Source organism: Oryzias latipes, chromosome 19, assembly GCF_053564925.1.
Source record: "Oryzias latipes strain Hd-rR chromosome 19, Olatipes_Hd-rR_3.1".
Classification (NCBI taxonomy): Eukaryota; Metazoa; Chordata; class Actinopteri; order Beloniformes; family Adrianichthyidae; genus Oryzias; species Oryzias latipes.
In genome coordinates, this window is record NC_136255.1 from 24,538,926 (window position 1) to 24,552,032 (window position 13,107).

The window sequence follows — 13,107 nt, forward strand, 5'->3', positions numbered from 1 at the left end:
AGATTACATTGTACACATGCTTCATTTAATTAGTATAGAATACTAATAAAAAAGTAGTTTTCTTTACAATAAAAAAAATTAATAGATTGAAGCTATCAAAATGAAAAGGTTTGAAAGGACATTTGTCCCCACAAAATATCAATCTGTGCACACAAAAAGCCAATTTGTGTTTACAAAATACCATACTAATTTGTGCAGACGAAATGCAATTGTATGCCCACAAAATACTAATGTGTGTGCACAAAATCCAGGTTTATGTGCACAAAATGGAACTTTGTGAAAAAAAAATACTTACTAGTGTGCAGAGAATCCTAATTTGTGCATACAAAATCCTAGTTTGTGTACAGAAAACGCTAATTGTAGTGCACAAATGCCAATTTGTGAGCAAAAATATCCTAAACTGTGTTCACAAAATGCCAATATGTGAGCAAAAATTCCTAAGTAGTGCGCGGAATCCTAACTTGTGCACCCGAAATCCTAGTTTGTGTACACAAAATGCGAATTTGTAAGCAAAAATCCAAATTATTGTGCGCCAAATCTTAATTTGTGTGCATAAAATCCTAAACTGCGTGCACAAAATGCCAATAAGTGAGCAAAAATCAATTTTTTGTGTACAAAATAGTCATTTGAGGGCACAAATGCTTATTTGTGGCCACAAAATCCTTATTTTTCCCACAAACTATTCATTTGGGTATCATATCCGTGGCTCCATGAATGAGTTAGCATGACGTTTCCAGCTTGTTACCTCTAGATGGAGACATTCTCCTCCTATCTGTGCAGCACAACCTGCTCCTTCTTTTAGATGACTGTGTGCGTGTCTTGACATAGAGAGGCAGATTATGTTCTCGCTGGCTGGCATTAATTACAGAGGCTGGTTCCTTTAGCTGCAAACCGAGGCTGGGCTCTCTGAGGCCCATCTGCAGGCCATACCCTCTGGTATCCAAAGCTGGCAAAGACCCTGAGGTTTAGATGAGAGCCAAGCTGCCTGCTGAGAGGCTGAGGGCTATTATTACAAAGGAAGTAAACACACGCAGACACACACACGTGAACATACAGAAAAAAGCCAGAAAATGCATTCCAAGGATCACAATTCTCATTAAAAACACTCTCCATGACTCTCAAGAGGAGCTTTGTGGTATTTCATGTTTTACTTTTAGGCTACACTTTGATTTGTTGTTTTCACAAAGCAGATTTTAGGGACATTAATACTATAGCTTTTTCAAGTTGGTTAAATTAAACTACTTTTTTTTCCGATAAACTTAGTATTTTTCTTGTTTACTATTTTACCAAAATAGCAAAACATAGGATTTCCACAACTGACAAGAACTCTTGAATTAAAGAAATCCCCATTGACAGAGGATCTTGTTTTCTGTATTTGAGATTTGATGTCTTTTCCCATAAATTAAAGACAATTAATAAATATTATCATTGTTATTATGGTTATTCCTTCATGGCTGAGCACGATTTCCACCAGGAGAGTTTTAAGATATCTTAAATCGGATGCCTGAATGCAGATTTCTGCTAGAACTTCAACATGCTCACAATATTAGCACAGTCTTGCCTGTATAAATGTGGTTTAAAAGGATAAAAGAGATGATAAAAATGAATTGAAGCCACCCTCACTGGTGGGGCGGCTGCTACACGACCCTCACTCTCCCCTTCCGTCTCTATGGTCAGAGGCAAATGTGACCAATTCATTCAAAATTTATTTTTAAAATTGCTGCTTTTCTGTTGGTCTTATCTCCATAGCAACCATTTTATGTTTTGGTCGCCTGGGGGTGACGAACAAGTCTGTGTGCTTTTAAGAAGAATCGTCAAAAGTAAATTTTTGGATTACCTTAGCAACGGATGTTTTTTGTTGGCTACACCCACATTTCTCATATGTTCATATCGTATGTCATATTGTTTTGTTCAGCTTGAGCCACTGTTTCGTGTATTGAACCCCCATTTTTCCCAAGTAGTTTCTCAATGATGCTAGTAGGGACAGATCAAAATCCCTTGGAGGACTTAAAAATTTAACGGGTCAATAAAGATACTGAAGGTGATTTTTTTTTTTTTTTTTAATTCAAGATGGCGACCTCTTTCCAAAGTCCAGGTCCAGATCTACTGCAGGACAAAATAAAGAAATGTGAGAACTGTTTGTGACGATTCGAGGTAAATGTCGTTCACATTTATGGTACAGGCAATAACTAAAGTATTAAAGTACAGCAATTGGTTGCAGTTCTGAATATTTTTTAAAACAGTCCCACGATGGCTTTTTTCAAAATGCCTTATAACAATTGCAGAAGTTCACAGTTTAGTTGCTGAGCTCTGCTTTTGTGCAACTGTTCGGGTGTTTTTTAACCTTAAATGGTTCACAAACAGGTTTTAAAAACTGTGAAAAACTTTGTACAAACTGATTTGAAATCATGGATTGTTCAAAAATCCTCAAAGCAAATGTCTTATAGAGAGCTTGTGTACGCTGACTTTCACTGAAGTATCTCAAGTAAAGACAAGGCTACCGGGTTATTGTCATGTTTTTGCTTATCAATTCATTAATTAAACCTCAGTGACGACACTTCTGAGCCAAGATTCCTTTCATTGGAAATTTGTGGTTTGCATTTCGAGGCTTCCTGGAAAGCTTCTGTTTCTGCTGATGGATTCCACGTAACTAAGTGTCAGAGTGTGGGAGTGAAAAAACTAAACATTTATGATATTTCAAAGTTCTACGACTGATAGAAACTTCCATTCATGGTAGTATTTTTAATTAACTTAATCATAATAACAGTTTTTTTTACTGGAGATGAAAAAAAGTAAGTTTGTTCTTTGCACTAATACCCACTCCGATCATCTTTAGATCTGTTGTTTTTTTGGCGGGACAAAGTTTCTGCAGAGCGACAGTAGTTTTTTAGAAATCCACCTCGGAGTGGTGGGCAGGACGGCTGGTGCAGAGCAACCCCGCCGCCCTTCCTGTCGCCCATAACTGAGATCTCTGAACATGCTCTCCCGCACTAGGACTTTTGAGCTGATAAACATTTATAAACGTCCTCCATCCTCATCATAGGTCTTCGAGACGATGCAAATTCTGAGACTTTAAGTCAGAAATTTACCCAAAAAAGATAAATGCCTAAACAACTACATTAAAAAAGCCTTAAAAAGAAATCCTCCTATCTGCACGTCAGTGCTATTTGTGACTTTTGTCCTACAATGTTGACATTTCTCTGACAGAAAGGAATATTAATTAGGTTATACTAGATTAAAGATGTTTTAGATAACAGGAGCATTTGTGGGGGTTTTTCTCCAGGAAAATGTGTTTGGAGTTTGTTTAACGAGCCCAAACAAGGTAACAAACCTGTCAAAGTGGTTTGGTGATGAGGTTTATCAAATGTTTACCACCCGTTTCTGAATGTGTGAGGTTCTTAAAAAGCCTTGGAATGAACATAAATCCATACTTTCCAAAGACATGTTGTGATCTCAGAAGATCTGAACACGGCCGCTCTAAAGGCATTTTTCACAGCAGACATGAGGTTTGACTCAAACCCTAAACTGTTTCTGTTGCTTTTTTAAATTTTTTTTATAAATACATCTGTAAATGTTGACAAAAGACAAAAAGAAAAATAGATAAATGAGGAAAATTAAAATAATTTTTAAGGAGAAATGGTTTCAGTCAACAAAATAAACACATTTGAAACAATCTAAATATTAGTTTGGAGAAACACATTTGAAGGGCCGTTTTTCTATAAATTCCCCAAAGCAGATAATTCCTCAAAAACATTTAGCAACGGCTGACTTTTAACTTTTATCGTTTGGGTTTTAGCTCGTGAGCTCCAGATCAGATAAAAGATGATTAGTTCAAATTGTCCCATCAGTCTTTGCTTCCCCCCGAGGCAGAATGCAGGTGGATGAGATCATGGTTATTAGGGAAGCCTGGTGAGCCAAGACACACAGCAACACCGACGGCGGGCAGGAACATGCCTTTGAGCGCCATGAGAACGTAAAGCGCCAAACAAAAACTAAAAAGTAAAAACAAAAATGTATGGCAACGACATCTCTGTGTGTGGGAGTGAAACTTAACTAAAACCTCTCTTAATGGAAGAAATTTACCAGAAAATGGTCAATTTTGGGCTTTTTAAATATTGTTTTTGTTTAAATTAAACAAAGTTTAAGTTAAAGAACATTTGGGACTAAAAACATCGCAAAGTGTTGCAAAAAATGTTCCTGCGTTGATATTTTGCAGCTAAATGGACTGGAGAGTTATACAACATAACTGATAACTTCAAAGATTTGTGAACCCAAGAAGTAGAAAACACATTGAAGCACATGCAAATCAGCAGAGGAGCATTGATCACAACGTTAAAAAATGTTAATAACCTCCAAAAAAGGTAAACGTGCGACTAACTACACAAAAGAAAACTCAATTTTTCCTAATATTCATAGCGAGGACCTGATTGTTTTCACAATTCTTCCTTCATTTACTTAGCCACATACTCAAATCTGCCCAAAACATTAACATACTCGGTGAAAATGAATTTTTTTCACGGTGAGCAACCCCCCCCCCTCAAAGAAATGATGACATCACAGCGGGAGACACCATCAACGAAATGAATGGGACCAAAATCTCTTATGGGGCTCAGAGAAAAGAGAGAAAACAGTTAAAAAAATCCACAAACAAAACCAAAACACGAGCCGGAAGTATCCAAAGGAAGATTTAAATTATTATGGGATGGCCACAGGATCTGCAGTTTGGCAGCTATTTTGATTTGAGAAATTGGGAAATTTGGCGATTCTTCACATTTTTACAAAATACGGGTAAAAAAACGTTTGTTTCAGCAAAATTCTGCACAAATTGAATCCTGGAATAAGTCCACCATCTTGAAATAAAAAATAAAAATAAAGTCATCTTTAGCATCAGCTTAATTTGAACTACGTAATAGTGGCGAGCTCGCAAAAGTGGCAAAATCTATTGCTCACATATTTTTTACCAGAAGATTGTGAAAATGTAACACATGAACCGTTGGCTCAAGCTGAACGTAACAATATGAGACATGATAGAAACATATTAGGTTATGTGGGTGTGGTTAACAAAAGACATCTTCCGTTGCTTAGGAAATCCCAAAATGTACTTTTGCCGATTCTGTTAAAATTTGCACAGACCTGTTCGTCACTGTCAAACGACCAAAAAATTAAATGGTTGCTATGGAGTTAAAACCAGCTGAAAAGCCGCCATTTTGACATTTTGTTTTTTTTTAATTGAAGTAAATTTGAGGAATGAGAGGCGTGTAGCAGCTGGAAAGGGCCATACAATCCCCCCCTCACAGCTATAATTTATCATTTGATTTATAATAAAGCCCTAAAAGCAGAATCCTTTACACCTTTTTATAGATGTTTTTTAAAAATTAAGTTATCTATTTTAAATCTTTTGGATTCTCCGGTGCAATTCTCTTTAAAAATGGCCATTTCATTGCATGTTTCAAATATGCAGAGACTTCTCCTGCACAGAAATTTTTGTATTTTATTAAAAATGTCTTATTTGCACATGTTTAGGGTTTGATCGTTTCTTTTGAACCCAAACTTTCCAAAAGTGCAGAAACAAAAATTTATTTTTAAAATTGCTGCTTTTCTGTTGGTTTTATCTCCATAGGAACCATTTTATGTTTTATGCTTTTGAGTGCGGAAACGTCTCCCTTTTGCAAACCTGGAGTTTTACAGAAAGTATTTCACAAAAAGCAGAGTTGACTTTAGGAAATTACCTAATTTATTTACAACGTTCTGGCAATAGGAACCTCGGGTATGAAAAAAAAAAAAAAAGGAAAAGAAGGCAGGTCTGGTAACAGAAGCCATAAATATGTCTGAAAATATAAAACCCTGCAGCTGAATGTTAGGTGGCCCACTCCTGCTTGAATTTTTTTGCGCTTGGAAGCTAAATCCCACACTGGCTGCAAACAGCATTAACTCAAAGGCGGCTAACCACTCAGGCAGTGGAACAAGAGCCACCCAGCATCTGGGCTGAATTATGCTCCATCCTCTGGACACCGAGCAAATCTCCTCCATCCATCTTGATGTCCTGACACATACCATGTGGACTGCAGTGCCCAGCTCACCGGGCCTGCTCATGTCTCCGGTCAGCAGCATCACTCAGGTCCCTGCAGACCTGAACCGCACACGTCCCCATACATCACAGAGCTCAATAAGTCAGCTCAGAGATAGATATTGGCACCTTTTCCATCCAGATGGGATTTGACTCTGAAGGTAACAAAGAGCTTGGTGGACTTACTGCTGTTTTTACAAGGTGTGACAGTATCGGTGTCTGCATGAGCGCGACGCTCAGTGACATAAACCCAATGTTTGCAAGCGTCAGTCCAGCCTTTTAGATGCACGACGGTCTGGGTATCTTGCAGTTCCCTTGAGGCTCGTACGGCCACCTCAAGAGAAGTCATGGAAGTATGGAGCGTACCACTGCCGTGTGTGTGTGTGGTAAATGTAATGTATAGTATTTGTATGGAGAATGGAAGTTACACAAACAGGTGATGCTGTCATACAGTCCCACTTACGCTACCTTAGTTGCTAGTAAGGTTTAAGGACCCAAACTGAGCATGTGCAAATGGGGTGTGCAGGTGATACACACCAAATACACTATGTCTAATTTATTCATTAGACACACTTATCACGTGAACAGCACCTGTGCACAGGATTTTAGGAGACTGAAAAAAGAGGAAATCTGTACGACACACCTGTACCTCACCTGCTTCACCCTCATGTGTTGTTACAATGTTCACCATGACCTGTTGCCTGCAGTATGCCTTTAGAAAAAGATCTGTCTTTGGCTCTACGGGTTTTCCGAGTCGTCCTACAATCTTACAATTTACAGGTTTGCTCTTTTTTTACCCGCAGACCAGGTAAAAAAAAAAAAAAAGATTATATCCACCTCCTAAAGTACAGCAGGGACTAATTTGGTGTAAAGACTCAAGTTCTTAGACCAAACTCCGCCCCTCATTTGGGAGGAGTTATTTGTCATTTTCTTCATCCACTGAAACACAAAAGGATCCGGGAAGATTTGTAAGCACACAAAATGACTGGGGGATAAAACTGTTCTGTAAATTCATGTGAAACTATTCCAGCTTCGTGGACTCTGCTCATTTTGAACGTTTTTAAACCAGTTCAACAATGAAGGTTGACATTTTCTATCCATCTACTTTCAATCCCTTTTGGGGTTTTGTGGAAAAGTTGACATTTCATTTTTAAATTCTAAGGTTTAATGAAAAGTTCACATATATGGTTCTGAGAAAAACCAGCACTGATGGACAATCCCAGCAAATTCCCCCCCAAAAATATAAAAAACTAAAAAAACTCAGAAGCACTTCCTACAAGTTTAGATCTTTAAACACCCACTCAGAGGAAAATGGCGTTTTTAACATGTTCTTGTGGCTTTTTTCTGACAAATATAATGAAAATTCTCCTTGATAAAGAAGAACACAGGTGAAGAGCATTTAAACTGCAGCTGCTAATGTCACTGTGTTATCCTACGGCCATAATAGAAATCTGCTTCTGAGCTCCTCTAAAGGTGGGTAAATAAACCCACAGTTGCTTGGAGCTGCTGGCAGGCCTTTTCTTAGAGAGCCAGATCCTGAGACAGAAGATAAGACCTGAAAAAGTTTACAGACGTCTGCTCTGCAGCTCGTCCGTTTGAGGCTCCATCTGTGGAAAGACCGTCTGATGGTTCCTCTGACTGTTGGTAAGCTCTGAGCGTGCCTGAGTGTGTTTTCTGTCCAGGAGCAGATAACAGGAAATCAAAGGCTTCAAATCAGCTGATCTGCACAAGAAGCACACAACCAAATGAAGTGGTTTTCTTTTCGCATCTGCAGCACACTTGTGGTTAATTCTAATGTCTGTCCTTGCATGATAGCGGCTGAGCACTTGTGTAAGTTTCTTCGTTCTGAGGTCAAACTCTCGGGGGGAGTTTCCTTGAAGGCCCCTACAGCTCCGGCACATTGATTTCTGTGCATGAAAATATTGAACAGTAGGCCAGCGAGGCATCTTGATGCGGGCCGGAGAAGCTCCTGCACTGAAAGTAATCATTTTTATTTCATCCTTGGCTTCTGCTCTGCTCTCCCAGCATGGCATTTCTTTAATTTACTGTCCTCTCAGGCTTCTGATCTCTCACAGTCTGCCGTGGAATTTCATAGCAGACGGTGATTATAGGCCTGTTTTTATTGCATGAATGACATCATAAGTATAGATCATGGAGTGGTCATAGGGTTTTGGAAATGCACGCGCAGTAAAATTGCTCCGAAGCTGCAGCGTGCAGTCCAAGACCTGAAGGTAAATGTTTGGATTTCGGTGTAAAGAGGTCAGCAAAAGGGAAGTCTGCTTGCTAAAATAACTCAGACACTAACATGAAAGTGAGTTCCAAAAGTTCTAGGAGGAGCAGAGAAGGTTCACAAGGACCAATCAGAACATCTTACTAGTTTTACATTTAAACCTGTCTGATAACAGAAAAGATAGGAGTTTAAAGAACTGCTGGACTAATGGCTGTGACCTGACCTCACCCAAAAGATACAATATTGCCTCATGGGGTATTTGTCCAGGATAGACGTTTCATGTTGGAAAGTAGAAGAAAAGCATAATTTTCCTTTCAAAATAAAAGCAACACAGCAAAATAAGGCTTTGTTTAAACCTGTGTTATATTATCTTTCATATTCCCTTTTCCTGTATACTGGATTTATTATATTTCTGTGTTGAAATGTTTTATTTTTATCTTTAAGACCCACTCTGTTCATCTTTTGATCCCTTTTCAAACCGTTCCCAGTGATCTCTTAATTTTGATTGTCATTTTTAGCACAAAATCAGAAAGCCTGTAGTTTTTTAGGACATAGTTTCTGCAGGGCTGCAGGGACTGTTGGCGTGAAGCAACATTTCTGAGAGCTCTCTGTTTACACTCACTCTCCAGCTCAGTTTAGTCACGAGGCGTTAAATGTCGGCAAAAATCGCGGGCGAAATTCGTCCCGGTGTGAACAGGCCTTAAGTCTTGCTCTCTACCTTGTCTCCAGGAATCCATTACCACGAGTGGTCGCCTGATTCTTCTACACTCCCGGATCAAGCCTCTACATCTCATCCTGTCACGCCACGAGCCTCTGCCGATACTCCAGTCACGCCACGAGCCACAGACTATCATCCAGCCACGTCGTGCGTCCTCCTCGGATTTTCCTGCTACGCCTAAAGCCTACAGCATCAAGAAAATATTAAAACTTTCTTCCTCACCTCAATACTCACCTGTGTCTCCTTCCGGGTTCCAGCGTCTGGGTCTGTTTTGTACTGTGGCCCTGAAGTGCAAAGCATTCAACAAATGTTTTTGTATCGAGTTATTTGTTCAATGGTTTGCACTTCAGGGCCACCGTAGTTTGTCTTGCTAGCCACGACAGAAACTTGTGCCGTTGGTAAAAAGGAAAAATTCAAATGTGGGAGAAATTCTGTTGAGACTACAAAACCATATATATATATATATGTATATATGTATATATATACAATGCAAAAAGATACATAAATAAACAAAACCAAAGAGTTTGTTTTTATTTAGAGAGTTTTTCTACAGTCAGAAGTTAGTTTAGTTTATCTGAAATGCTCAATTAATTAAGCTCAATTCCAAAGTTATTCCTTTGACCATTTTGAATAATCCACCATTGGATTTTCTCCAAAATGTCATAATTTTAGTAGATTTCTTTTGAGAAGACGAGATGAAACATTCATGGAAATTTTCAGGAAGCAGTCTGTGTGAAAAAATAGAAACATTTTGTATTTTCTTCCTGTTTAAATATAAACCTTCATTTACTTTACGTCGTTCATAAATGCCTTAATTGCTGAAAGAAACTCATCTTTGAGTTATAGAACAGACTGTCAGATCTTTTTGCATCGTCATGTTTGGCCCCCACCATGACAGTGCACATCTAAAAGCTGGTTTGCATTGGTTTTATTTACCCGTGTGCCTAATAAATGTTAATTTACTTTGGTGTAATTTCCATGTCTTATTTCTTAAAAGTCAACAACTATTATGGACAGACTTTACGTGTCTTCTATTAAACCGCTCAAATCCACACCCATGTGATAAAGTACGGAGCCCTGTACTTAACCGGTTCCCCACACTGCCCTGCAGTTACAGCTGAAGTCATGGTTCTCCAACTGGATCTTCCACAACATAAAGGCGGCCCAAACAAACGAAAACATTAGCAAGTTGCTGCGACGTGAGGTTTGTCACAAGTGCTTTTTGGTGACACTTTGAGGAACATTCCTGCATCCCTTTGTGAGTTAAAGAGTCCGCAGCCGTCGTTTTTGACACTAGATGTTTTGTTAATGCCTAAAACTTTTATTTATCACATAAAAAACACCGAACTGCAAGAACAGCAAGATATGCATCATAGTGTGCAAGTATGCACATGCCTGTATTAGGATCCATTAAGCAGATCTGCAGAGTTCAGATCCAAGATAAGTTTTTTATTCCTTATTACGTCTAAAAACAAACAAACAACAGGAACGGTTAATGCAAACAAAAGCAAAATCACTCAAAAACCACAATCAAAAATATTTCTTTTATTTGGCCTACGTTCTATCATTGTGCTAAAGGTAAAAAAAAGTCAGAACATTTTTAATAGTACTCATGATAAAAGCTCATTTAATATGTTGTGTCGTTCTTATTTTCAATTGTCAAATTTACTATAGCGCCTGCAGGCTTTATAACTTTATGTCATTGTTTGTTTTATTTAAAATAAAAAAGTCCACTAGGAACTGTTAAATCATATTTTATTTTCAGGTTTTTGGTTTGTTTGGGATATATTGTTGTGGGGGGGGTCACATTTTTGCCCACAGCCCCCAAAGAAGTCCTGCAGCACCCCAACTTGTGAGATGTTCCAGGACAGTCAGGCCTTAAAGCCCTTTATTCTGAAACACTGGCATGAAGGAAAAATACTTTTTAGAGTTTATCTCTTAAGTAGTTTTTGTGTCAGGTGTCGTGACTTTTATTTTCTAAAGCCTCCCTTGAATGTTTCATCTTTTAAGCCGTTTAATCTCAATAAATCCGGGCGGATAGATGGTTCAAAAGTTTTCGTGTGTGTGTTTGTGCCGCATTCCAACGCAACACAATAACGGACGCTTCCCTTTTTCATTGTAGCTCCAGTGCAGCGACTGAGTGGCGTGCATTCTCATGAGGGACGGCCTAACAGGGTTAGACAGGAATTCCACTTAAAGGATGTCGGTGGCACAAAGACAGGTGTGTGAGGAAAACACACTGAGAAGTCAGGTGAGTTCAGCTGTTCTTGGAGCCTGTCATAATAGGAAAGATTCCCAGGAAGTAGCTGACAATTTTAGAAAAATAAAAGAGGTATTTATGTCCGTTGAAATGACAAAGAGCCGAATAACCAAAACAAAGTTTGAGCTCTAATCTAGTTTGTCACCTGACCCCAAAACAAGCTGGTTTCAGGTTATTATTACCAAAAAAACAGATGTGAAACCACATCTATTTGAAATTATAAATAGACCATTTATTAATTGATTACAAAAAATATACGTACTGAGGATGAAACAGGACAGCATCAAACGTTTCCTACCTTTTTTCTAAATCCTATACCTTCAGTAAGGAAAGCAGTATGTCACACAGAAACAACATAAGCCCTTGTTATTGATCCCTTTGACGCCGAAGCGACAGGTACTGCAAACGATTGTTTTTCTACATCACAACAGATCAATACTGCTGACTGCTGGAGGAGTAAAGAAGGGTAAATGATGTCTTCTCAGCTCCAAGTTACTTACAAATTGACATGCTGCCACGTCGGAGGAGCGGCGGGTCGATTGACGGCGGGATCTCTTTCAGATTAATCATCTTTTTGAACAGGCTGCCATATAAAACATCGTCTTTCAGCATTTAGGACGCCGATATGCTGAGATTTACATAGTGACGGTGATGTCATGGAGTATTTGGGTGAATTTTGGGTGTGCAGTGCAGTGACTGTCACACAGAGAGAGTCCAAGTACTCTAGATTATCATTGTTGTTCATAAATCCAAATTTGAGTGAAATTTGGTCAGATAATTTTAGTATTTTACTTTTTAATCTTAAGAGAAGACACATCCAGACATTCTGCTCTTTGGTATAAGGCTGGGTCTACATTTACACTTAGGTGAATTGCATGAAAGTCAATTTCTGAGTGAGTAAAAAAGGTCTTTTTCAACAGCTTTATTTTGTCTGCTCCTCATTCCCAATGATTTTGAATAAAAATGACTCAGAAATGCTATTTTAGGCTTATATTTCTTAATACATGCCCCCCATCATCAGAAAAACACTACAAGTAGATGTTAGATACACCAAAAACACGATTTTCATCAGAGTGTGTCATTAATCTGCGTTATAACATGTTTTGCAAAAAAATAGAGTTGACGTTTTTTATTTAAATTAAGACAGGATCCCAAATGTACCGTTTTTAACCAAATTCATTCAAAAATAATGACTGTTACACCACTAAAACAAGTTAAAAGAGAAACATTTAATACATAAATGTTTAAGAAAATTTTGGGGAAAAAAACAATTACACTTCATTTTAATCAGAAACTTGTTTTTATTTATTATTTAGGTTAAAAACATGAAACTACTGAAGTTCAATTGACTCATAATTAATGTATTTGGACTATAAAAATTAGGAAAGTTTTAGTCTTCAGCCAAAATGTTTTTTTCTTCTTATATTTGTTATATTTTCTAGAGCTAAAAAGTTTCGTTTTGGTACGAGCTGAGTGTTGGGGGGCGTGTGTGAGATAAACAGGGCGTGGATCTGCCAGTCGGAATGGAAGGAGCGCGGAGGGTTCTCACCAGACGCGCTGCCAGGGAGCAGCAGAGCGCGCGCACAGGGCGCAGAAGCACGCAGCGTGGAGTGATGGAAACACTGAAGTTCTGCCTTTGATACTTCTTTGGGTGCTCAGTGTCTGGACACGAAAGCAGCGCGTTTGGGGCCGTTTTACGCACCGAGTTTTACGCCCCTTTTTTGGCACAAACCGAGCGCAGCGGGTCACTTTTCTGGAAGCTGCTGTAAACTGTATGATGAGGTCACCTGCTGGGCAGTGTTCTCGCGTGTGGTGTCCTCGTAGTCACGATT

The 13,107-nt window shown here is 38.7% G+C and overlaps 1 protein-coding gene across 1 annotated transcript in view; it reads left to right on the forward strand.

The window, feature by feature from the left end:
* meiob (meiosis specific with OB-fold) overlaps nt 1-13,107 on the forward strand; it is a 187,976-nt gene that overhangs the window by 119,487 nt on the left and 55,382 nt on the right. The gene's annotated exons all lie outside the window — the stretch shown is intronic.